Below are 26637 nucleotides of genomic sequence, written 5' to 3' on the forward strand. Positions count from 1 at the left end.
AGACACTCAACCGCTGAGCCACCCAGGCCTCCCTGTGATATGCTTTTTTACTAGATTGACATTCACACTAATGTTGCAAATTCAATGATGGATAAACTGCTTGTGTTTTACCACAAATTAAAGCAATGACATCAAAGTGTATAAGTAGTTGTGTTGTTCACTTTCAGGCACTGGTGACAAAAAAATAGCCAGTTTCACTTAAGACTGTCATCAATGCAGCAGTAAACATTTCAAACTTAATTAAATCAATTGCTTAGACTTTGCAACATTTGTTGAAATGGGAAGTATTCATAAAGGCATGTCTGCTTCATATCAAAGTATGGAGGTTGTTTCAAATATAAGCTCTTCTGTGATTTTTAAATTATGAACTGAATCATCAGCTCTTCTTTACAGAACACTGCATTTACTTAAAAGCCCAATCTATAGACAAACTATAACTATTCAGATTTAGGCATTTGGTTGACACTGTCTCCGAAAATGGAAAAAAACAACAAAGAAGTAAAGCTGTCACAACAAAGAAAATGACGGATAGTTTTATTGCCAACAAACTCTTTCCCACCTCTGGTGGCTTTACAGCTTTCCTATACTTGAAACTTCTCAGATGAAACAGGTGAAGTTATTAACAAGTGTGATTTTTTAACATCATGTAATAAAATGGGTCAATATTTGGAAAATCTGCATAACTCAATAAACTAAGTTTTTGTAAATGACCAGTAAGTGATACAAGATCATGAATGTATAAAAGTGCACAAGGTCGGTCAGTTGATTTTAATATAATGGAGGATGTTTACATTGATAATGGTTCCAGATGCTACATAGCACTAACCTTTAAGAAACTATCACTTAAAAAAAAAAAAAAGAAGCTATCACTTGTCAAGTTTGAGTATAATATCAATGAATAACCATAATTATCTGGAAATTTTGTAAAATGCTCTCAACTTTTCTAACTTCACATAACTCAATGGAACAATCTATTACAACAGATTGAATATAGAAGCAAATACAAGAATCCAGTTATCCTCTATTAAACCAAAAATTTTTTAAGATTATTTATTTATTTATTTATTTATTTATTTATGAGAAACACAGAGAGAGAGAGAGAGAGAGAGGCAGAGACACAGGCAGAGGGAGAAGCAGGCTCCATGCAAGGAGCCTGACGTGGGACTCGATCCGGGATCTCTAGGATCACACCCTGGGATGAAGGTGGCGCTAAACCACTGAGCCCCCGGGCTGCCCTATTAAACCAAAAATTAACCAAATGTGCCATACTATAAAAATAATGTCAATCTTCTAATGCTTTTGTTTTAAAAAATTACTTTTCATTAAAAATATTATTTATACTAGTATGTAATGGGTTTCTAATTGTTATTTAAATAGTCAATGGTATTACAAGAATAAAGAGAAGGAAATATTTTCTAAGATGACAGTGTTTAAAGGTTGTAATGGAGTTTAATATAGTTTTAGAAGCTTGATTCAACTTATTTTGTCTGGTACATGTATATAATATACAATAAATAAATATTTTAAACTCTCTTGGTTTTAGTTTCCAAGATATTAAAAAGTGATACACCCTGTGTAAAACTAAAGCACTGTGTGGTCCTCACTAATTTTAAAGAGTATAAAAGGGTCCTGAAGCCAAAAAGTTTGAGAACTGATGCTATGGAGAAATGAGGGGGCAGTTTTGATCTCTAGGAGAACCAACCAATTGAGAATTACTTCCCTAGAATTTATTGGCCAAAAATAAACTTTAAAAGTTGAAAAGAATGAAATTGCTACATGTTAAATTCTAATTAGCACAAAATTTTTAACATGAGACCTCTAATAAATGTTTCAAAACATCTAATACAAGAAATCTTTCTCTAAATAAAAGTAATCAGGTATTCCATAAAAGTTCAAGAAATCCTCCTTAATTCTTTACTGTCACAACATGGGTTTAGAGACGACGTCCCTTCTTTTTTGTCATCTTAGTAATTTTGCAAGTAAGCTTTTAGCCTTTAATCCTCATTTGCAAATTAGAAAAGCTTATGCCATTGACTTTCAGTCTCCTTACTATAAACACTGGTATTCCTTCACACTTTCTCATTTCTTCCCTTGTTCATTCCAAAACTATTTATTGAGCAACTAGTCTCATCTGAGCAACATGAAAAGAGCCAGTAAAGGCAGAAACCACAGGATTGCAAGAACTGTGTAATGGTTAGCAAAGAATATGCACAAAGATGCATAAGAGATTGCCTTCACACTTGAAAATTTTTCGGGGTAGTATTTGAATATAAATTCATTTTACTATTGTATTCAAGTTTTTCCAAATGATTGTTTCACAGTTGAAAACCTCAGTATGATGGGATGGGAAGCCTTGGGAGGAGTTCATCAAGGAACACAGGGTTCCATGCCACTGACAGACACAACCCCCTTCCCTTGCACCTACACTTGGTTACCTCTACTGGTTCTCTAACCACATAGGAGGTAATGAAGTGTCCACTGTGATTGCGAAGAGAAAATATAGGGATTCCATTTTCATGCCTCAAATCTGCGCTTATTTTAAGTCAATATGTGGTATTAGTTATTCTAGCTAAAACAACTTACAGACTTGGTTGTTGGCAATACTTGTACATACCTGGAGAATTCTGCCTAAAAGCCAAAATACTGCAAAAGTCATAGTGCATTTCAGGCACACTCTGTTTCATATGGCACCAATAACAAATACTGTTGGAAAGCATTTTCAAAGATTCCAGATTCTCTTAAGAACTCCAAGTCTAATTACCAAGCAAGCTGGAAGGTCTAGAAATATTTATAGATATTTACTTATGAGATCGTAATTTCCAGCTAATTACGGAATAATTACACAGGGCCTTTTGCTTTTGTACCTGGAAAATGAAACGAACATGCTAGCTACTGGATGTACTGGTGAACAATGGGATGTGTGTAGCATGAAGAGGCATTCTCTTTTCATTTTTCCTTTTTTTTTTTTTTCCAAAAGACAACTCATAGCCAAGGAGTCCTCTTTTTCCATGCAGAACCTGTGCATAATCTACATGATAAACATTTTCTATTCCTCCCTGAGTGTTCAATCCCATCACACCCACACAGAAACTTCTGCCTAGCTTTAGCACTCTTATCTGCTACTACTATCACCAAGATATGTTATTATTCACCATGAACCAGAAGCAGCAGTCGTATCCCAGAGAACTCACAAGGAAATGCAAGAGTCAACCAGCTATAAGCACAGACCACCATGACTCCTGGAGTTACCCATAATATGAGTCAATCATCAATAGATAGAAAGTAATCAATAGGATTCTTCTTGGATTCTTGGCAGAAATATTACTTTGAGTATCAGCTCCTCTTTCTGAAAATGGTTTGGTTATTTTAAGAAAAGTAAATAGGAATGGAAATGGAAGCTTGTTTCTGGTATTGGGCATAGGCAAGACATTCTTCTTCGAGGGATAGTGGTAGAAAAAGCTTGGGACTGGGATTTAGACAGAGATGGAGTCAAATCTTAAGGGCATGAGGCTGGGATGTGTATTTCACCTCTCTGAAATTCAATGTTCTCATCAGTAAAATGAAAATTAATTTATCTACTTCAGAGAGCTGCTGGGAGGAGTAAATGAGTGAACAGATAGTAGTCTCTTTAGTTAGCTTCTTTCCCTTTCGTTTTGGGTGTTAGTTCTCTGCCAGCCCTGCCCAAACACTCCAAGAGTACACCATATTCCCTGACACCTCCTTTCTGTCCCTCCAGACAGATGGTCTGGCCATTGTGAAAAATCAAATAAAATTTTAATACATATTTAATTATTTTATGCCAAAGTATTTCTGTATTTTTAATATAAGGAATTACCCTACCCCAGTTTGACTTAATTCAACAAATAGTTATTGAAGACCTACTAGTTATAAGGTATCCAGCTCAAGCTCAGTGAGGAAAGTACAGCGCCTGCTTTTTAGAAACTCAGGAGAGGGGACTGATACTCAGCATGTACACAAACCATAGTAATATGTGATGGGACAAAGAAGTGCCTCAAGGGATGTGCACCTGGTGTTCGAGGAGTTCCTGGTCAAGCAGATGCGGGACAGGGTATCTTCATGCACCCTTTCAACTGCAAGGACCTTGAAACGTTTCCTTCTGCTCTGAACACGTATAGACTGAGCACTCCTGGAGACTTTAGAAAACACTTTGTTCAAAGTGGGGCTCTGCAAGTTGGTAAATGTGCAAGAATCTCTCCCACCTCTCACTTCACTGTTAGCACTCAGCAGATGTGTGGCAAACCTGCATTAGAATGTTAAAACACATTAACACAATGCTGTAGACTTTTATCCTCTTCTGGAATCCAAAAGTTTGCCTTCAGTTGAATTTAGAAAAAAAAAAAAAAAAAAGGTAAATCTATATTGCTCCATAAACAGTACAGCACAAAGTCTGTTGCAATTCTGTGCAATTTTCTGTAATCATGTATACTTAAGTGAAATTTACATTATCATTATGGCTGCACTATGGAAATGATTCTTTTAGCCTAGAGCTATTAGAACCACCCTGGTGCCAGGACCAAGTTGTCAGCACCAGGGGAAGCAATTTCATCGGGTTTCTTTTTACACCGACACACGGCTCCTATTAGTGCTTTTGCCTCTTATTTTGTTTTTTTTCCCCCAACTCATGCAGTTTGCCTCTTTGGGTGGAAATGAAAACAATTTCAAGAATGAAAAGTTTCAGTTTGTAGCTAAAAATATCCCCAATCATCAGCAGGGGAGGTAATTCCTCAGCCACTTGCAACAAAGATGACCTCTTTGCCAGGCTTGGTCTACAGCAGGAGGTGTCTACTCATGAGCTCCTTTTACATGGGCTCAAAAATAAACAGCCAGCTCCTCTGGCTGGCCTCCCTCCTTGAATGGAGGCAGGGAACGTTCTGTACAAGGAAATCTTTTCCCATCAAGTGAGGGGCCGATCCTAACCAAGTCAACTGAAGCATCTGATGCATGTTGGACATTTATAGCTTTCAATAACAGGTGCCCAAGCAAACCTATTTAGTATCTTTCAACCCTGAAGACTCAGCACGTTGAGAGTATTCATATACAAAGGTGAGGCAGTGCATCAAGTTATTTTCTAAAAAATAAAATCAAAGTCTTTTTTTTCCACATCAGCCTCTACCTTGAATATACATGATTCCCAAGGTCATGGGAATACATTACCATATCATAAGGCACCAAGTAAGCAAAAACTTGGAAAATGAATGCCAAGTCCAGGAAAAGTCTTATTTAAAATTCTCTCCTATCTTTAAGGCTGATGGTAAAACTTACACAGCTGAACCAGCACTGAAAAATTGAAACCACATGGTGTCCTTACCCTAGGTACCATTAGTGTATAAGAAGGAAACATGCCAAATTTGCTTTTACAAATAGAGAAATTGAGGCAAAACACCATAAGGAACTGATGGAAAAGTTAGAATTATGACCCTGAGAGCCCTCTTCTTAATCTCTTCAAGCTGGTAGCTTAATCGACTTTCCTAGAATAGAGTAGAGTGCACAAAATTTTGTATCATGTATTCAGATGTGCAAAACCTTTATTTTTTTGCAAAACAATATGATACCTACTTTGAATTCTCATTGTACCCAGTGTCAGGAAATGTAATCTTCATCAATATCAGGTAAATCCAGTAAGATAAGATTTATTGTTGGTAAATTAAAAATTTCCCCATGACTTTCTCCCCAGAATGGCACCCAAGTTCCTGGGGTATTCCAAGTTGTGTCAATGGAATTTGTGTGGAGCAAAGAGAGGCATCTATCATTGGATGATATGCTTACTATTGAATCTATTGTACATTATTGTATATTATTGCCTCCTCGTTATTGTTCTTCCTCCATATTTGCATCTGCTGAAATGTCTGATATCCCATCCAATGAGAGTATTCCTTTATCCTGACCACCCTGACAATGAGACCCTCCAGGTGTTCCAGTCTCAGCATCACATCTGACCATTTACAATGGTCAAATATATAATGCATCCTTGAGGGAGTGTCAGGGACTCTGAGAAGATGCCCTTCTGACTCTCTTAGACATACCACACAGCTGTTTCACCTTTTCTCTCCCAGGCCACGATGAAGCTTACCCACCTCTATCCCTGAAGGTCACTTTGGGATGTGGGGAGGGCATAAGAGGATGAAAGTCTGGCTGAAAGATCTGCATAAGGATCTTAATACTTTCTTCTGGTTCATCTCTTCTTCCCATTACCAAAACCTAAGGATCTTAAGCTAGTCTGCAGAATTAGCAAAAGAAATGAGGAGAGCTTGTTCTGTTCAAACACATATTCTCAGATATTTTAATTAATACTTCATAGTATTGTCCTACTTCAGTAAAATATGTTTAAGATAATGAAATCAAAACCAAATACTATTCTCCCTTTCCTCAAAGAACTAATGTCATAAAACTATAGAAAAGTAGAGACAAGATAAAAACACTGAACTGGAAATGAATTTAAAGACTAATATTTTTATTTGAAAGACACTCTCTATAGTATCCTAAGTTTTTAGGTTTTTGTTTTTATTTTCTTTTTTTCTTCCTTTCCTTCCTTCCTATTCTTTTTTGACCAAACAGTATTACAAATAGGCATTGTATTTGTATAGTGACTGATCCAAGTGCCACTCCACAATCTCACAACACTTCACATGTCTGAGCTTTCTCAGGTTGTTCATCACAAGCTTCCCCTCTCTATTCTGCTTATTATCCTCATTTGCTTTTCCTGTATCTGATTTTCCCTTTATCCTAATCCTTTCACTTCCTAAAAGATGATATATCTATTGGATACTAATAGATAAAATGAGTGATTTGTGGTCCTTATTAGGCATCCTGAGCACGAGGGGACTTATATCTTGATACACCTCTAATCCTTTTGTGGAACACCCCTGAACCTCAGCAAACTAATTAGGAATATCTGATCCAGTTAAATCCTCAATATTCATCAAAATGTTGCTCTTCTCACATGTCATCCATGAAGAGCTGGTCAACTATTCTATCTTATTATGATCTCTTAGGAAACAATACAAAGATCCTCTGTGCCACCTCATTTACTTGGTCCTATGCTTCCTTGTCCTATTACATATTTGAAGTGTGTTTATGTTCTTTTTAACTGCATTTTAAGATACTTAGGATAAAGATTGTGTTTTCTAGAACTAGGACCACTTCCAAGGCACTTTAATTCAAGGCTAGAAACATTGTATATGCTCAAAAATTATGAAGGAAAATAATAATGCATCATGAAAGGAACATGCATGGAGTGATATAATCAGAATTCAGACTCCTCTTCTGTTACTTATTCACTGGACAAATTTTAAGAAGTCAAACTGAACATTGTGAGAATCAAATAAGATGATAATATCTGGTAAGCCTTCAAACAATAAATTAAATGAATGAAGAGATTTCAATAATAGGATGTAAAAGCTGACAAAGAATGTGTCAAGTAAAAAATGAAGGAGAAATATGAAAGAAATGGGATAGCCAAAATCTGCAGAGGCCAGAGGCAAGTGATATTTACACAGCATATTATGGAAATCGCAGGTGGTTCCGTATAACTGGAAGTTAGAGGACAAAAGTGACAGAGGAGACTTCCACTTTTGACCAAAATGGACTAACAGAGACCAGGTTTATTATCCTGCCTGAAAAAATAATACCTCCAAATATACGAAACAATATTTTCAAACATTGTGTGGGCATCAGGTAATGAAAGAGAATGGTCCCAAAGAACTGGAAAATTAATCAATACTACTTTTTCCTGAGCTTAGTGCCTTTAATGCATTTATATATCTCAGAGGAGACAAAGAGACCACTAGCAGAGTCTTAGTTCTTAGTTGAAGACACAGAGCTGAGAGTCTGAAGGAACTAAAATGATTAGAGTTAGCAAGCTGGAGTATTGGGAAGCCAAGTGCTACATTGAGGAAGAATTCAAAAGGTCTGTAGAGGGTCCTGCTTGCCTGTTCTGCAGTGTACTGATCACCATATTTATGTAAGAAAAAAATTCGAAGCCAGGGAAAGAATCACCCAAAAAGGATTAAAGGGAATAATATCCGGCACTCAGGCAGAAATATTGTTTATTCCACAAGCCAGACAGGAAAATCTCATAGTTCATACAGCATTAGTTAGAGTACTCGGAAGGGTCTTGCCTCAAGAGTGGAGAATAATTTGACGTAGACTAAGCAGCATTTGGTCCCACCTAACAATTCTTAAAAGCAAAACCAAAAGGATCAAATGGTTTCCAAGTAACATAACTGCATCCCACAACAAAGCTCAAGAACAAAGGTAAAATTCAACATGTCTGGCATCCAATCAAAAATTATTCCCGTGCAGAAGAATTCCAAACAATTTATGTAGATACTCCACCCTCAAGGAGTGGGAAAGCACAGCTTTCCTCTTACTTAAACATGGGCTATGCATAATAACTTCCTTCAAAAGAGTACATTATGGAAAGGAGGGAGAAAGATAACTTTACAGTGGAGAGATCTGGCAAATGCTACCTCTGCTGGGTGATCAAGTTTAACATCAACAGTGCTAAGTCATGTTGATAATATGTGTCCTTGATATGATGTGATTAGAATGGCAGTTCTCCCCTCAAAGAGACACAGCCCCAACCTAATTATGATATATATATATACATATATATATATATGTATATATATATATATCAGACAAATAATTGAAGGCCATTCTACAAAATACCTTACACTCCTCAACACTGTCAAGGTCATTGGAAATAGGGTAAGTCAGAAATTATCACAGCCAAAGGAACCTAAGAACACATGACTGCCTAATGGAACATGCCATCTCAATGGAATCCTGGGACAGAAAAAGGCATTGGGTAAAAAAATAAGGAAATATGGAGGTGACTGAATGGCTCAGTTGGTTAAAGGTCTCACTCTTGATTTCGGCTCAGAACCTGATCTCAGGGTGGTAAGATCGAGCCCCACATTGGGCTCCACTCAGTGGAAAGTCTGCTTGAGATTCTTTTCCTCTGCCCCTCTCCCAGCTTGCTCTCTCTCTCTCTGTCTCTCAAATAAATAAGGAAATTTCCTTATTTTTAAAAATAAGGAAATATGAATAAAGATGGACTTAGTTAATAACAATGTATCAATATTGGTCATTTATTATCACAAATGTGCCAAACTTATGTAAGATATTAATAGTGGGGTAAATTTGGCATGAGGTATATAAGAACTCTGTAGTTTCCTCATATTTTTTCTGTAAATCTACAACTATCCTAAACTGAAAATTTTATTTAAAATAGTATACAGTTAAAAGACAACAACAACAACAATCTACCAGGCATCCAAAGCAGGGAAACATGACCCTCAACCCCAAAAAGGAGAAAAATAAACCTATTACAGTTACTACTGATGTATAATTAATAGGAAAGAACATTAAAATGATTTTAACTGAATTCCATATGTTCAAAAAGTAGAGACATGGATAAAAAAAAAAAAAGGCCCTCAAATTTCCACAGCTGAAAACTATAATGTCTGAAATAAAAAATATACTGGATAGGATAAATGGCAGATTAGATGTTGCAAAAAAAATCAACTTACCTTGAAGACATAGCAATAGAAATTGAAACTACTGGAAGAAACAGAAAAAATATTTTTTTCTTTTTAATGTATTTTTTATTGAAGTTCTATTTGCCAACATATAGTATGACACCCAGTGCTCATTCTGTCAAGTGCCCTCCTCAGTGCCCATCACCCAGTCACCCCATTCCCCCACCTGCCTCCCCTTCCACTACTCCTTGTTCGTTTCCCAGAGTTAGGAGCCTCTCATGTTTTGTCACCCTGTCCATTTTTTCCTACTAATTTTCCCTCCTTTCCCCTATAATCCCTGTCACTATTTATTATACTCCTCTTATGAATGAAACCATATGATGATTGTCCTTCTCTGATTGACTTACTTCATTCAGCATAATACCCTCCAGTTCTATCCACGTTGGAGCAAATGATGGGTATTCATCCTTTCTGATGGCTGAGTAATATTTCATTGTATATATAGACCACATCTTTATCCATTCATTTGTCGATGGACACTGAGGATCCTTTCACAGTTCACCAAAGAAGACATACACATGGCCAACAAGCACATGAGAAAATGCTCCATATCACTTACCATCAGGGAAATACAAATCAAAACCACAACAAGATACCACCTCACACCAGTGATGATGATGAAAATTAATAAGGCAAGAAATAACAAATGTTGGAGAGCATGTGGAGAAAAGGGAACCCTCTTGCACTGTTGGTGGGAATGTGAACTGGTACAGCCACTCTGGAAAACTGTGTGGAGGTTCCTCAAAGAGTTAAAAATAGAGCTACCCTATGTCCCAGCAATTGCACTACTGGGTATTTACCCCAAAGATACAGAAAAAATAATTTAAAAAATGAAACAGAGTATCAGTGAGCAGTGAGATAACTTCAACTAACCTAAAATACATGCAATTGGAATCCCCATGGCAAGGGTGGGGTGGGAATATTTGAAAAAATAATGGCTGATTTTTTTCTAAATTTGATGGGAAATACAATAATCCCACAGATTTAAAAAGCTCAGCAAGAGCCAAGTACAAGAAGCATACAGAAAACTAATACTAACGTACACTATGAGCGAGTTGCTATAACTCAATGATAAAAATCTTAAAAACAGCCAGGGAGAAAAGATACATTATGTACTGAAAAACCAAAATAAGGATGACAGAAGATTTCTCATCAGAGGTGATGTAAGCAAGAAGACAGTGAGCAACATCTTTAAAATACTGACAGAAAAAAAAAACAAAAACAAACACTATCAACCTAGAACTCTATACACAGTTAATATCTTCCAGAAATAAAGACACAGTATTTTTTTAGATAACAGAAGTTGAGAGCATCCATTACAAGGCAACCTGTACCATAGAAATGTTACCTTTAGATAATCCTTCAGGCAGAAGAAATAGGATACCATACTTTGACCCACAGAAAGACATGAAAACTCTCAAATATGATTAAGATAAATATAAATACTTTAAATGCATTTTTCCCTATTTTTAGTCATTCTAATGGATAATTCACTGAGAGCGAGATACGGGAAAAGGTAGATATTCAGGCCAGTGAAACAAAAGGAATCCCAGGCATATCACTCTCAAGCTGGAGATTCAGGAAAGCCAGGAGTCAACCAATGATGTTGAGTATCTTCTCATTGATCTCAACTTCTCAACTTCCCAAGTTGATGTTGAGTATCAACTCATGTTGAGTGCTTCTTATCATTGTGTATTTTCTTTGGTGAAGCCTCCACTCATATTTTTGCCCATATTTTTACTGAATTGTTCATTTTCTTATTGTCAATGTTGAAAGTTCTTTATATATTCTGAATACAAATCTTTATCAGATATGTACTTTGTACACATTCTCTTCCAATCTATGGTTGGTCTTTATAATCTTAATTTAAAGAAAGCAATCAAAATAGAAACTATTTATCTATTCAGTGTCTTTCAAAGAACAGTCATTCTTAATTTTGATGAAGTCCGATTCAACATTTAAAAAAAAATTAGGTAAGTCAGTTAATTTAGTCCTTGTTACTCTGTCTAGACTGGAAGTGGTAGCCTTTCCTGTATTTTTGGGGGGGTTCTATGTATCTGTTCTAGCTGGAACTTGAGAAATTAATTCAACTTGTTTATATTACAAGTGAGAAATACTGAAGCCCATTTGTTTTCCAACAAGCATTTATTGGACATGTTTTAAGGACTTGAGATACATATGAGTATGTACTGGAGATTAATAGGGTAGTCTCTCTGGTGTGGGATCTGAGCACACTAGCAAATTGACAGACAATTCTGATATAGCCTTTATAGATCCAGAAAAGGTACATGATCCCAAGTTCAGATGAAATTAAGAGAAAGAAGCAGGAATGAGAGACAGAAATGACTGCTTTTTAACCAGAAGAACTCTTTAGAGAATGAACATCAACTTTAAACCTAATGAGCTGTGACATGTCACCCATCACAGGGAGCACAGGACACTAGCAGACCTCCACACACAGGAGCAGAATCTGCTCCACTAGCCGAGCTAATTTTGAAAGAAAGCAGACTTAAAGGCACCCTCTCAGGAGGCATAAGATCCCAAACCAAATATAGAAGAGATTGAACCAAGCACTCTCAGTTTCTTCTCTTAAACTCAGAAAATCAGGCAAGGAAGAGTGAGCAGGCAAAGAGAGGTCACTAGAGTTACTGAAGCAGTGGCATCTTCTACAGAGCACTATGAGGAGTGGGAGATAAGTGTTCTCCCAAACACCCATCATTTTGTATATTTATTGGCAGTCTCTCAAACTCCAAACCTCTTGTCAAAACCATTTAAGCCCCATGACTTATACTATCGTCCTACTACTCACATATGTTAGACAACGTGTAGGAATACAAACAGCATCCTTATATAACTAATTAAGGAGAATTAAGAAAAATTAAAGAAAAGCAAAGAATATAACCATCTTACTATAGAATATGTGGCCTTTTAAAAAAACTAATATTTTCTCAAAACTTATAACAGTGCCTGGCACATATTAAGTGTTCAATAAATGTCTGTTGGATGAATGTGGAAATAATTAGTATGAGCTCATAGGATAATGATCTAGTGCCAAAAATTTCCAAAAAAAGTGCAAAATAATTCAAGTAATAGACATTAAAAAATATTGACTTGTACTACAGGGTCAAGATTAGGTGGAGATTACATTCTAGGATTACATTCTAGGCCCCAGGCTTAAATTCTGGTGCTTTCTTGCATAGATTGCTATGACCGTCTGAGCCCCAAGGTCTCTATTCTGTAAATTAGGAACAATAATATTATCTACCCCAAAGCAATTTTGTGAAAGTAAGTGAAATAATCCATTTCAAGTGTCTAACCCAATGTCTGACATATAGTTACTCAATAAATATTAGCTTAAGTGATAGAAGTATGGTATTAACCAGTCAAGCAAGACAATAAAAATCTCTTGATTTCTGATCAACAAAATAGAATGATTGTGACTTCATTGCCTCCATCACAATTTGCAAAGAAGATCAAATGAAAGAGCTGCAGGAAAGAACGATATGGAGACAAGATCTCCCCAGTAGACCATATTTTTTCAGGTTCCCACTGCTCTTCAACTGATAACCCTAATAAAGATACAGGAATATAGGGCTATTTGGGTGAGATAAGTGTTTTATAGGCTAAGAGGCTTTCCTGAGCCCATCTGCAAAGCTGCTGACAATCTTTTTATTGGTGAGGGTTGTGCCTCTTAACTAGGCTGTCATCATTTCTTTTCTCAAACTGGGTGTGGGTATGGGGAGCCAGCAGGGAGCCACCACTGAGAGGCAGCCTCTCTGGGTGGTCTGTCTGCTGCTTCTCAGGTTGATGCAGCTGTCATTTCTTAAGTAATCATCTCTTCGGCTTTTTTATGACTTTGATTTCTCTTGCATTTATTGACCTCTTGCAGGGTATACAGTTATTAAATCATATTAGCTGCAAATATTGATGGTCACATGATTTTTGAGGGAGGAAAAGCTATTTACAAAGCACACTTCCCTAATTTAGCATATATATATATATATATATGCTAAATATATATAGATATGAATACATAAATATGTGGGCTATATGTATAGCATAATATATTTATATTAAGAGCAAAATATTTTCTTTGTATAGATATGTAAAAAGGAAGAAGAATATTATTTCAGTACAGTGAATTTCTTGATAACTTTTGCCCTCTTAAAACAACTCTGTGACACAATGTTATAATTTAGGATTCTGACATTGAAAATTGCAACATACTCTGGTAATTCCTCTCAACATGGATCATCCCAATCTGAAATGTTTTATTTACTTACAGTTAACTCATCTCTGTTTATCGGAATGTTCCTGCCCACAGCTACATCATGTTCTAAGTAGTAAATACTAGAACTAAGTAGAAAGTAAGATGCATTAACAGAGGTTTTGAATGTAATAGATGTTCATCAGTTGAATGTGGATTAAATTTTGTTTTAATTAAGGCTTTCCTGGTTGGTAGTTTCCAAAACCCACATCACATTATTTTTTTTTAATTTTTTTTATTTATTTATGATAGTCACACACAGAGAGAGAGAAGCAGAGACATAGGCAGAGGGAGAAACAGGCTCCATGCACCGGGAGCCTGACGTGGGATTCGATCCCAGGTCTCCAGGATCGCGCCCTGGGCCAAAGGCAGGTGCTAAACCGCTGCGCCACCCAGGGATCCCCACATCACATTATTTTAAGAGGCAGTTACTCACAGATTAGGTTGACTGGCAATCCCAATTTGTCTGGAATTTAAGGATTTCCCAAAATTCATGGCATTTGGGCCAAAATTGGGACAGTTGCTGGAAAATTGAGTTAGTTGATCACTATAGCACAGGTGTTGCTATGGTAAAATATATTGGAAAGATATTTGGGTACATATAGAGTTCAAGGGCAGGAAACAGATCTGCTCCTTAAGAATCAAAATAAGAAACTGGATATCCGGGGATCCCTGGGTGGCGCAGCGGTTTAGCGCCTGCCTTTGGCCCAGGGCGCGATCCTGGAGACCCGGGATCGAGTCCCACGTCGGGCTCCCGGTGCATGGAGCCTGTTTCTCTCTCTGCCTGTGTCTCTGCCTCTCTCTCTCTGTGTGACTATCATAAGTAAAAAAAAAAAAAAAAAAAAAGAAACTGGATATCCAAATGCAGGCACACAGCTGTTCTTTCTTTCTCTACCTTGTCTGTATACTCTAGTTCTCTCTGAATGTATGTCATACTCCCCCCCTCCTTTTTCTTTTATTGTGGCAAAAGAGATGCAAGGATATAACTTAGTAGAATTTAGGAGTCCATATCCCTATAACATATAATCTTTAAGGTTCTCAAGCAAGAATATGTTCTAATGTCTTTCCAGAAATGTTAGGAAATGTTCAATGACTAGAATGCTAAAAATGCTCATATTTTCTCAGAATTCATAGGTCACAATCTAAAATCTACCTCAATTACCATATTGTTTATTGATCATATGGTTTGAGGAAAGACTATAGAATATTACAGTAGTAACTTCTTCCAGCTCAGTGAATTCTTTTTTTTTTTTTTTTTTTTTTTAGATTTTATTTGTTTACTCATGAGAGACACAGAGAGAGAGGCAGACATAGGCAGTGGGAGAAGCAGGCTCCCTGCAGGGAGCCTGATGCAGGACTCGATCCCAGGACCCCAGGATCACAACCTGAGCCAAAGGCAGACATTCAACCACTGAGTCACCCAGGAGCCTCTCAGTGAATTCTTAGGAGCCCTTAAATGGAACTACTTCTGTCTTCTGACAGAATATTTTAAGCCTTTATTATAGTTCTCTTGTTGATTTCACATCAACACATCAACAAGATTTAGAGAGCCTTGACCAGGCAGCTTCAGAATAAAACCCTGACGATATACATGAGAAAAGGTTTAAAAACAGGGTTGCATAAGCATAGAGTAGCATTATTTAATTGAGAGATAAAGGAAATGTTTAAAATTTATAAGATCATTTCTTTGTCAGGTGCCAAGGGAACAATAAGATTGAGAACCCAGTGATAGTATCAAATATGAAGGATAAGACAATGTGCTGTATGGTAGACAAAGTATATTTGAGGCATCTGTCCTTCATTCAAACAGGAATTTAGAAATCTGATTTGGATCTATGTATGGAGATCAATGGTGACATATGGTTTGAAAGGCTATCAGTATTCAAAATGGTAGTAAAAAGCTTTGAAAAAGATGGATTTACCATAGACACTGAGCATATACACATTGTTCAGTCTTCATCACTGAGCAGGAAAGATGTTTTCGTACCTCTTAAAAATTGAGTCAAGACAAGGAAAATGTGGGGCATGTGGATGGCTCATGGTTGAATGTTTGCCTTTAGCTCGGGTCGTGATCCTGGGGTCCTGGGATTGAGTTCTGCGTCAGGCTCCCCACAGGGAGCCTGCTTCTCTGCTTCTCCCTCTGCCTGTGTCTCTGCCTCTCTCTGTGTGTCTCTCATGAATACATAAATAAAACTTTTTAAAAAGGACAAGGAAAAGGTCAAAGCAACTGGCTCAATATGTAAAATATGGTAAAAGAAGAGCTTGAAGTCTAGGTTCCTGACTACAAATTTTGCCATTTTCACTAACAATAGTAATAATAACAACAATAATAACTTTTACAATGCAGTTTGGTAGCTTATAGATTATGCAGGTACCTAAAATGGAGAAACAACTCTAATAGAAATACTAAATTAGGCAGTCATTATTTAAATGATCACTAAGCTTTCATTCAACTGTTATTTTCTAAAACCATACCAAAAAAACAAAAACAAAAAAACTTAATTTCCAGAAACCTTTAGGCAGAATTGCTTGTTGAATCCACTTCAACAATAATAAAAAAAATTGTCTCTTTGGAAAAGAGAGGGCTCAGAGCCACACAAGTAGAGGCTTATTATCAAGAGAATGATCACAAAATCGTGTCTTTCATTTTGAGGAGTTCCATCAAGACAAACATTTCAGAAACTCAGCCAGCGGCATTCCAGCATTTTATTTTGTTTTTAACCATTTGAAATTTTATTATAACAAACAAGACAGTACCATTCAATTCAATATCATGGAATGTTCCAATATTTAAATTTAAAACAAAAATGAAAGACTAGAAACATTAAAAAGGAAGAGCCAAAACATTCAGTTTGGAGACAATTTAAATTAAACAGGAAGAAAATCCTTTGTCATATTAGCTGTTATAATTCTTACCATTTATTGTCATATTAGCTGTTATAATTCTTTACCATATAAGAAGAAGGTTTATTTTGGTAAACCAATCTTGATTCCATTTACCTTGTTAAACTCTGTTACTAGTTTTAGTAGTATTTTAGTTGATTCTCTTGAACTTTCTATGTAGGTGGGGGAGGCAATTTTAAGAGTTCCCCAAAGTCATTTTATTTACCTCTTGGGCTTACATGAAGAGTCTTTCCTTGCCTCTCTTCCAGCAACGTGGAGTAGATGACTGAGTTGTGAATGCAACAACAGTTATGCACACGACTTCAGTCTGGCTAAAAAATCTCCAAAATTATCCTTCACACTCTCTTCTCTATTTGCATATTAGATGGTAAGACACAGAGCAATCTGGAAGTCCTCATTGACAATGGTAGACCCGTCAATCTAGGTTCCCAAAATGTTTGAGTTGAGCATAACACCAATCAACTTGGTCCACATTGTACTCTGATGTAAGGAAGATTTGGGGATTGTTGAGTGCAGCATCTAGTGTAACTTGTCTTGACAAATACATGAATTAACATAAAAAGTAGAAGAGATTTATTGAGACAAAATTAAAAGCTTACTAAAAGAACTATATTTTTATAATCAATCAGTATTTTAAGGAATATAATATCAATAGAATATTAACATATAAATCCATGTTATCCGGATAAAAATCCCAAAATAAATATTATGGAAATGTTTAAGCTAAATCAAAAATTCACATGAAAGAATAAAATAGGTTAGATAATTCTGAAAAGTCTGAGAAGAGAAATACTTTCTCAGATACAAAAACATATTTTAAAGGTATAAAAATGAATACAGCTTTATAATTTTACAATCATTGGAATAAAATAAAAAGCAAGGAAAAAACTCATGTATACATTAAAGTTTAATTTATAGTAAAACTAGCATTTGAAGACAAAATGAATCATTTAATAAATTACTTAAAAATTAGAAGTCAAAATTAAAAAACCAAAACTACAAAAATAGATTAAGGAAATACAGAAGAATATGTTTATGACCTCAGGGTAGACAAGTTATACAAATTAGAAAGCATAGTGTCCAGATTGAGGGAAAATCAAATCAAGGAGGATAAAAGAAATCAACTCAATAAAAATCGAGCAAAAGATGTAACTGGGAAAATCATAGATGAAATTAAAATGCAAAATAAGCAAAAAAATATGCTCAATCTCACATGTAATCAAGGATATACAAATTCAAATGATACAGTAGAATATTTTACCCATGAAAGTAGGAAATTTAAACAAGTTTGATAATATCCAATGCTGGCATGGGTCTGTATCAAATATTTGCAAGAAAGTAAAACCCCAAGAAATAGAATTACAAAATTTGTGTAGGTATTGCTAGACATTATGGGTGAAAGAATAAATTGGCTTAGCTACTCAGGAAAGCAATTTAACAATTCAGTAGTGTTTAGTAAAACTCAAGATAAGCATGCCCTATGATTGAGAAATTGTACTTGTTGGTTTCTATGCTGGGTAAAAACTCTCAGTGTGTGCCTTAGGAGGCTGAATCAAAGATACTCCTTTCTGCATTGTTTAAGTTCCTGGAAAATAACAACCTATGTCCATCCTATGGGAATAGTTAAACTCTGGTCTATTGCTTTGCATTAATCATAAAAAATGTCATACACCTAAATGTATTAACATGAATATAAGCCTAAGATACATCACAGGAAGGCAGAAGGTGGTGGTCCTTATGGCTGCAAGCACAGTGATGGCTGTATATGCAGTTTCTGCCCAGTACCTGGTCACCAGGCTTCATACATATCAAGAAGCAAAATATAAGGCATCTGATTGCTGGCATGAATCATGGTTGCTCTAGTGAGGTCCTAAAACAACCATTGTGGTACAATTCCTGATTTCCCAAATAATTAACCATGGCAGAAGTAATAGACCCCTTGGCAGGTCAATAGTGCAATGTTCTGGGAGTCCTTCATAGAAGCCAAGCCTAATGACGTTTTTCTAGATCATCCAATTCTTTTAGAAGCATCTAATTTCCTGTATTATATCCATTTTTCTTAAACTAGGTAGAGAGATTTCTGTTATTTGCAGCTGAACCTTGACAGATCTAGTATTTGATTCCAGAGAAGTAGCTATGGGCAACAGATTTTCGAGGTTGAGAATTTGAGATTATTTACATTTCACTTGCTGGTTTTGAGCAGTGACAATCTGGGTAGCATTAAAGAATAGGATACTGATAATCTAAGGAAACAAATTATTACCTCTGCTCACTTGGAGTAAAATGCCAATTAAAGGTGTGGTGATGTTGACAGATCAAGTGGTGACTGCTTTGATATACTACATATAGCATGTGAAACACAAGGACTGTGGGATGGCATGGTCACCTCTAAAAACCCCAGTGAACAATTTTTTTATTACAGAATTATGGTTTTAAATTCTTAATCCCAAGAATGATAGATAATTAAGAAGTTTATATGACTGTCCTGACAAATCTATCTCTACTGGCTATAATGTAGACGTAGTCAAAATCAAAGGCAGAGACAAACTTTCAAATACCTAAATTACAATGAAAGTTTAATCAATCTCTTACTTGAAGGTTGTGAAAATCAAGACATTGGGGGAAAGTGAAATCCCAAGAAATAGAATTATCAAATTTTGTCAGATATTGAAGATAGAGAATATCATCAATCCCTAAATCCCACTGAGCTTTTCTCATTCTGTCTAATGAAATGAGTCCTTGATAGCTAGAAGACATAGATTGATCTCACTGGAGAGAGTAACTTGCAAGAGAATGTCACTTCTCAGAGGACCAACAGGAAAGTCAAACTTGGAAGGGAAGGAGGGCCTACAAAGGAATTGTAAATATTTACTCATTTATATCAGAAGGAAAACTGGATAGTATGTACAGAAATGAATTCTAAAGTTTTTAGAAATGGGATAAAAATATATGATTTTGCTTCATGCTGAGTGTATCAATATGTACACATAAAATATTCTTAATTCGGTGCTAACTCAAGAAGTCAGGAGTATCTATGTACAGATAATTAATCAAAACCTGACTCTAATGACAACTACAATGCTTTTGTCAGGGAGGAAAACCTTCCTCTACCCTGTACTTAGCTGTACTTAGAATCAGATTAACATGAGCGAGATTAACAGGAGAAAATGAAAGTTAATAGGCATATGTACAGGGAACTCACACAGACATGAAATTCCAAAGACAATGAGGCAACAGGAAGCTTCTATGAACCATGGAGAGGGGTTGAGTCAGAGGATACAAAGGGGAGGATGGCCAACGTGGACAGTGAAAGGACGTTTTATGAAAAACAAAGATTGCCTAATTATGCAGATAAGTTCCTTAGAGGTAATGGGGAGTCTGTTAATAGCTCTCTTCCTGGCACAGGCTCTCCTTTCCAATGTAAATTGAAGCAGTTGAGGGGGAGGCAGAGAGCTCTTCCTGCACCTGCTGGGTTTTTTATTTCTTTCAACTTAAAATAATCTTTATACCAGAGTGGATATCTTGGGGTAGCCCGTCCTTGGTCCCTACACTTTATATATGTTAACCCATCTATTCTTCTCAATGACCCTAAAAGGAAACTATAACTATTATCCTATGGAGTGGGGAGAACAAGTAACTTACATAATACAGCCACCAAACAGCAGAGATAGGACTTAACCATTACTCAGAAAGAATACACCAATCAATTCTAATGAGGATTCTATCCCACATTTTACCCACACTAAACTATGCTATAGAATTATCTAGGAGGACACATATTATAAACATTAGTAAAAGCAAATAATGCTTTCATCTTCTTTCCAAGGAAAGTCACCCAAATGAATGCAAACTTACAACAAACAGGGGATCAGTAAGGAGAAGATATAAACATGGGAGCAAAAAATAATAAAAAAGGAAATAAATATAAAGAAGAGAAGCTGAAATCATAGAAAAGTATAGATAAGACAGCAGAACTAAAACATATGAAATTTTTAAAAGTTCTTCAGGGCACCTGGGTGGCTCAGTAGGTTAGCTTCTGCCCTGGGCTTGGATCATGACCTCAGAGTCTTGGGACTGAACCCTGAGTCAGGCCTCCTGCTCAGTGGGGAGTCTGCTGCTCTCTTTCCTTCTGCTCCTCCCCTGCTCTCAAATAAATAAAATCTATTTATTTATCTCTCCTTTCTTTCAAATAAATAAATTAAATCTTTTTAAAAAACCTCTTAAATACACTTTCCTTTATTTTTTTAAGGATTTTTAAAATTTATTTATTCATAGAGACACACACAGAGAGAGAGAGAGAGAGAGAGAGGCAGAGAGACACAGGCAGAGGGAGAAGCAGGCTCCACGCAGGGAGCCTGAGGTGAGACCCCATCCGGGGTCTCCAGGATCACACCTGGAGCTGCAGGCGGCACTAAACTGCTGCTCCACCGGGGCTGCCCAATACACTTTCCTTTAAAATAATAATATGACTATGCAATTTAAAAGCTTAGTCACTGGGCAGAAAAATGATGGTAAGATTCCCTGTACCCTTTTCTTTTGAAAGTAAATCAGAGTTCACTTTCTCTTAGAATCATAAGATAATAGACTATTAAAGCAGGAAAAGACCTCGGAAGTCATCTAATGCAAACCCCACTTTTGCTCTGATGGTTTATACCCCAAAGTATTACATAAAGAGCTTTCTAATTCATTTTCACTAACTTGCTCTCATGTGCTATCAAATAATGTGTGAGTGGTTCAGGGAATTCTCAGAGATCATAAGCAAATAAGTCTGATGTACTCCTAGTCATTGTATAAAGGCCAGAATAATTGCTAATACTTTTCAGATTAGGACTCTTGATAAGATCAATGTCATAATTTCAAAATGAAGAGATTATCCTGTCTTGATGTTGGAGGAAAACAGTATCTTGGGAATTATCTTCCTAGATAATGTGGACAATGGTATTAAAAGTCTAAGAAAGTATAGCCATTATATTGATATGAAAATGTTTGAACTTTATGTATTTGATGGTCAGAGAAAGGAAGCACCATCCCTTTTGGCTAAGGAATAAATTGTCTAAATGTCTACTAACTTAGTCATATTGGTTTATAGTGGTTTTTTATCAAAACAGATTCCAGAGTTAATTTTGACATGTTTATGCCTGCTAATTGAGAAGATGTCACTTTTTTCCTTAAGACTACTCGTTTTGTTTACATATCCATCTGGCGCTTAGCATTGCCTTACCACTCTCATCTTTCATTTTCCAGATCTTGTCTCATTTCCGTGTAGTTTACAGTCCAATTAATTATAACTAACAGATTGCCTGGAACTTGTTTTATGAAAATGTGATTATATGGTGTCATAGCAATATTCTCTTAAGTTTGACAAGAATATACTATTCAGTTGAAGGAATCCTGTATTTACATATAAAGGGACAATTACTGTAAAGTCATGATTAATGTACATCATCAAGTTATACTCAGTCTTTCTTGTAAACATGTCAATTAGAAGATTAAACTATTAAGAGAATTTTCACCTGGATTGTAGAATAGTGAGGAAAAGGGGTGGTTGCACTGAGTGATATATATTAAGGAAATATTTTCTTTTCTAAAAATATAGAATAAAAATGTATTTAGAAATACATCTAAGAGAAAACAGGTTTCAAAAATCATAAGAGATACTAAGAAAAAAATTTATGTCAAAATTTAGATGAAAGGATGAGTTTCCAAACTGATTTAAGAACGATAAAATCCAATAAGCAAAAAAACCATTAAAGAAATTAAAAGTCACTTTATCCCAAGGGAATCAGACCTAATAACTCCAAAGGTGACTTTGAACAAACTTTCAAAGAATGGGTAATCCTAAATTATCATAAATTTGTTTCAAAAAATAGAAACATTGGAAAAGCTATTAATTTGTTTTATAAAATTAAAATAAATTTCATGCCAAAGGCAAACATGACGAGTCCAAGAAAAGGAAGTTATGGACTAATTCATTTATGAACATAAATGCACAAATACTAAATATTATACTAAAAACCTGATTTAGAGACTGTGTAAAGAATATGCTCTAATCAAGTAAAGCTTATCTCAGCAATTCCCATATAATGCAACATCAGACTACCTAATACTATTTACTATATTAGCAGAATGAAGGCAATAAGACATATGATATCTCAACATATTCATTCATCAGTAAATGGAGGGATATACCCATTCAGGTAAACATTCATAACAAAAACACTTCATGCACTAAAAATAGAATGGAATTTCCTTCAGCCTTCCTTTTTCTTTCACTTAAAGTGACAAACTTTAGAATTACTCACCCTATATCAGGAATAAGAATGTCTGCTATTATGGCTTCTCTTCAACATTATTCCACTTTTAAAAAAGATATATTTATTTATTTTAGATAGAGAGCATGGTGGGGGGGGGGGCAGGTGCAAAGGGAGATAGAATCTCAGACTCCCCCCTGAGTATGGAGCCAAAAACAGGGCTCAATCTCAGGACCCTGAGATCATGATCTCCTCCAAAACCAGGAGTCAGAAGCTTAACCAACAGAACCACCAATATGTCCAAATATGCTATTTTTAAGAAGCCATCATAATCCAAAAGGAAAGGCAAAATTATTCTACTTTGTTGATGATATCTATGTAGAAAATACAATAGGATATCCATAAAAAGTATTAAATGTATATGAGGAATTAGCATGGTTTCAAGATAAATTATCAACACCTAAAAATAAATAGCATAACTAAAGAGATCTATTCTATGGTCCTACATGATAAAATTTAGAGATACCAACTCTCCCCCCCTCCCCCCCAAAAATGCACAATAAGGAAGGAGCAAAGGATATGCACAAGCAGTTTACATAAAAGGAAATTCAAATAATCACAAACCGATGCATGTAATAGTGGCAAATTAACTTCTTGGATTGCAGATGGAATAAATTCTCAGACCATTGACAGTTCTTGACACCATCTCAAGAGCTGATAAAACAAACACACAAAAATCAGTGAGACTATAAAAGATTTGAATAAAACAACTAACCAACTTGATATTCTCAAATAAAGAATGTTACATTCAATAACTGAAGAAATAAATACAAAAAAGACATATTTTAAAGTTTATTCTGGGGCATAAAGCAAATCTCAACAAATTTCAAAGAACTGAAATCATAAGTGTATGTCCCATGACCAACATGGAGTTAAATTATGGAATGGAATTAAGAGAACTAGAAAAATCTGTAATGTGTAAAAATTAGGCAACATGCTTTTAAATAACTCATGTGTTTGAGAGGAAATCACAAAGCAAATTAGAAAATGTAAAAAAACAACATAGCAAAATTAGTGGGATGCAGTGAAAACAATAGAAGGATATATATTGACTTAAATAGAGGTATTAGAAAAGAAAAAAGATTTAAAATCACTGACTTATACTTCTAACTTAAGAATCTGGAAAGGGGAAGCAAATTAAACTCAAAGGAAGTAATAGAATAAAAGTAATAAAGTGGTGAAATCAATAAAACAAAAATTAACAAAGTTTTGGCTTTGATTCTTTGAACACATTAGTAACACTAATCAACATTTAATGAGAGGAAGAGAATGCAAATGACTAATATGAGGAATAAACAGAGGACATCCATACAGATCCCATACACATCAAAAGGATAATAAGAGCATATTATAATCAACTTTATGCCAACAAACTTGAAAAATACAGAGCAGAAATTCTTGAAAAACACAATTTACCAAAAAATGACCCAGAAGAAATGGAGCATCTGTGTATGCCTACATCTTTAAAAAAAAATCAAGTCCATTGTAAAAATATTTTCTCATAAAAATTCCAGATATAATGCTCACTTCAGCAGTACATATACTAAAATTGGAAAGATACAGAGATTAGCATGGCTCCTGTACAAGGATGACATGCAAAACTCCAGGTGTAGATGATTTCACTGGTGTATTCTTTCTATGAGTGAAAAAAGAAATAATGCCAATTTTACATAAATTCTTCCATAGAATAGAAAAAAACAGGCAACTCACCAACTCCTAACTCATTTTATGACCCAGCAAAACCCTGATACTAAAGCCTGAAAATAACTAAGAATGGAAAATATGGCCAACATTTCTTTTAAATACAAATATGAATATATTAAGCAAAACCTTAGCCAACAGAATCTAGTTTTATATAAAAAGGATAATACATCAAAACTAAGTGAAATTTACCTTAAAATCAACCAATATAATTCACCTAGTAAATGAACAATGGAGATAAACCATGTGATTACTTTAATAAATCCACAAGACTTGTTTGATCATATTTAACATACATTTATCTTTTAAAAGAAAATACTTAACATGCTAGAAGTCAAGAATTTCATTGATCTGATAAAAGATACCCACAAAATAAAATCTTAATGGCCTACATAACATGATAAAATATTGACTGCTCAACCCCCCAACCACTGAGAATGGCAAGAAGACAAGATTTCCACAACCACCAGTTCTATTCAAAATTGGAAGTCCTACCTAGTTCAAAGAAGCAATAAAAAATATTTTTTAAGAATAAATGATTGAAAATAGTACCCTGTTATTATTATTCACAGATGATATAATTACACATATAAAGTTAAAAATAATTTACAATTAGAAATTGTATGTGAATTTAGGAAGGTTGCTAGATAAAAGGTAAATATACTCTGTTTTGGGTTTGCCCCGCAGAGGCAGCTTATAACTCTCCCCAATTAAGAGGTAGGATGTTGAGGCTTTATGACATTCCAGAGACCCAGAGAATTTAGAACATTTATTGTTAGCACAAAGGATTCCTAGTGAAAGCAAGAAGGGCATAAGCAGGTCCAGGCAGGCTTGAATGGAGCAAAGAGAGTGGGTTAGGCCTTTATAGTGGCAAGAGAGCAGGACCAGGGACAAGTTCCTGAAGAAGGGCTGGGAATTTGCCAAATTTGAATTTCCCACCAGTCTGAAAAGAGGGAGCTCATTTGTCTTTCTTATCAATTATATCTAGATATGGAGCAGAAGGGAAAAAGGAAGCTGGGTCTTATAAAAGTCAGAAGTCAAACATGAAAATATGGAGTCAGACTCTTACATGACCCAAATCAATCGTATTTCTGTATGTAAGTAAAAACAAAACCAAAACACTTGGAAAGTGAAATTTCAAAAGACTGCTATTTATAGGAGCATCAGAATGCATCAAATACCTGCAACAAATCCAATGAAAAAAATTGAAAGCTCTTTAAACTGTGCAAACTACTAAATGTTACTGAGGAAAATGAAATAATTTAGTAAATAGAGGAATAGGCTATGTTAATGGATTGGAAGATTCAGTGTTGTTAAGATGTGGATTCTCCTCTATACTGATCCATAGGTTTAATGAAATTACAATAAAAATCCCAGGAAGCCTTTTGTGGTGTTGACAAGACCGCCCGATAAATATTCAGTCTGAACCAGAGGATTGAGCTGGGTGATTAAAATAGCAGGCATTATCAAACTGAAATTACCTGGATAAATTAATTCTATGCTTGGAAAAGGGATTTCCAGAAGGAACAAATAATCTTGGTTGTAAATCAGAGCACACTTTCTCCTATAGACGCTGCTGAGATATTATACTCATGTTTGCCTCTTGATTTTTTTCCTTTATGGTAACCAATCTTCCATTTGATTGACATCTCTCTTTGAAAATCAGTATATTACACTCTGCTAACTTGGTAATGCTGAAGTCCTATCGAGTTCCAACAAATAGTTCAACCTTCTTCCCATCCCTAATCTTATTAGCAGAAAAAGAGGCTTTCCTCTAAGACTTTTCCTTTTCCTACCCATTTCCAAATTGTCTAAGAACTTTAGGGCCTATTCCATGTACACAGTTCTGCTTCCAAAAACAAGGCAAGGCATGGAGAGAGCTTGAGGTCAG

General features: G+C 35.5%; 1 long non-coding RNA gene and 1 other non-coding gene across 7 annotated transcripts in view; one reads left to right on the top strand and one right to left on the bottom strand.

The window, feature by feature from the left end:
- The window catches only part of LOC140617310 (uncharacterized), a 99019-nt gene extending 73524 nt beyond the window's left edge, over positions 1-25495 (bottom strand). For 4 of the 6 annotated variants that reach the window (XR_012017546.1, XR_012017549.1, XR_012017550.1 and 1 more), the window contains exons 1-4: positions 25411-25495; positions 23610-23699; positions 16940-17267; positions 4028-4261 (exon numbers count right to left, since the gene is read on the bottom strand). This is a non-coding gene — a long non-coding RNA (uncharacterized lncRNA). Of the gene's footprint in view, positions 1-4027; positions 4262-16567; positions 17268-23609; positions 23700-25410 lie in introns of those variants that run through there. The other 2 variants (XR_012017547.1, XR_012017545.1) reach the window with 2 other exon arrangements.
- Positions 24565-24669, top strand: LOC140617773 (U6 spliceosomal RNA). The gene has a single exon (XR_012017940.1). It is a non-coding gene; the product is annotated as a U6 spliceosomal RNA (small nuclear RNA).
- Positions 25496-26637: the final 1142 nt, after the last annotated feature.

Source organism: Canis lupus, chromosome 25 (assembly GCF_048164855.1).
Source record: "Canis lupus baileyi chromosome 25, mCanLup2.hap1, whole genome shotgun sequence".
Taxonomy (NCBI): domain Eukaryota; kingdom Metazoa; phylum Chordata; class Mammalia; order Carnivora; family Canidae; genus Canis; species Canis lupus.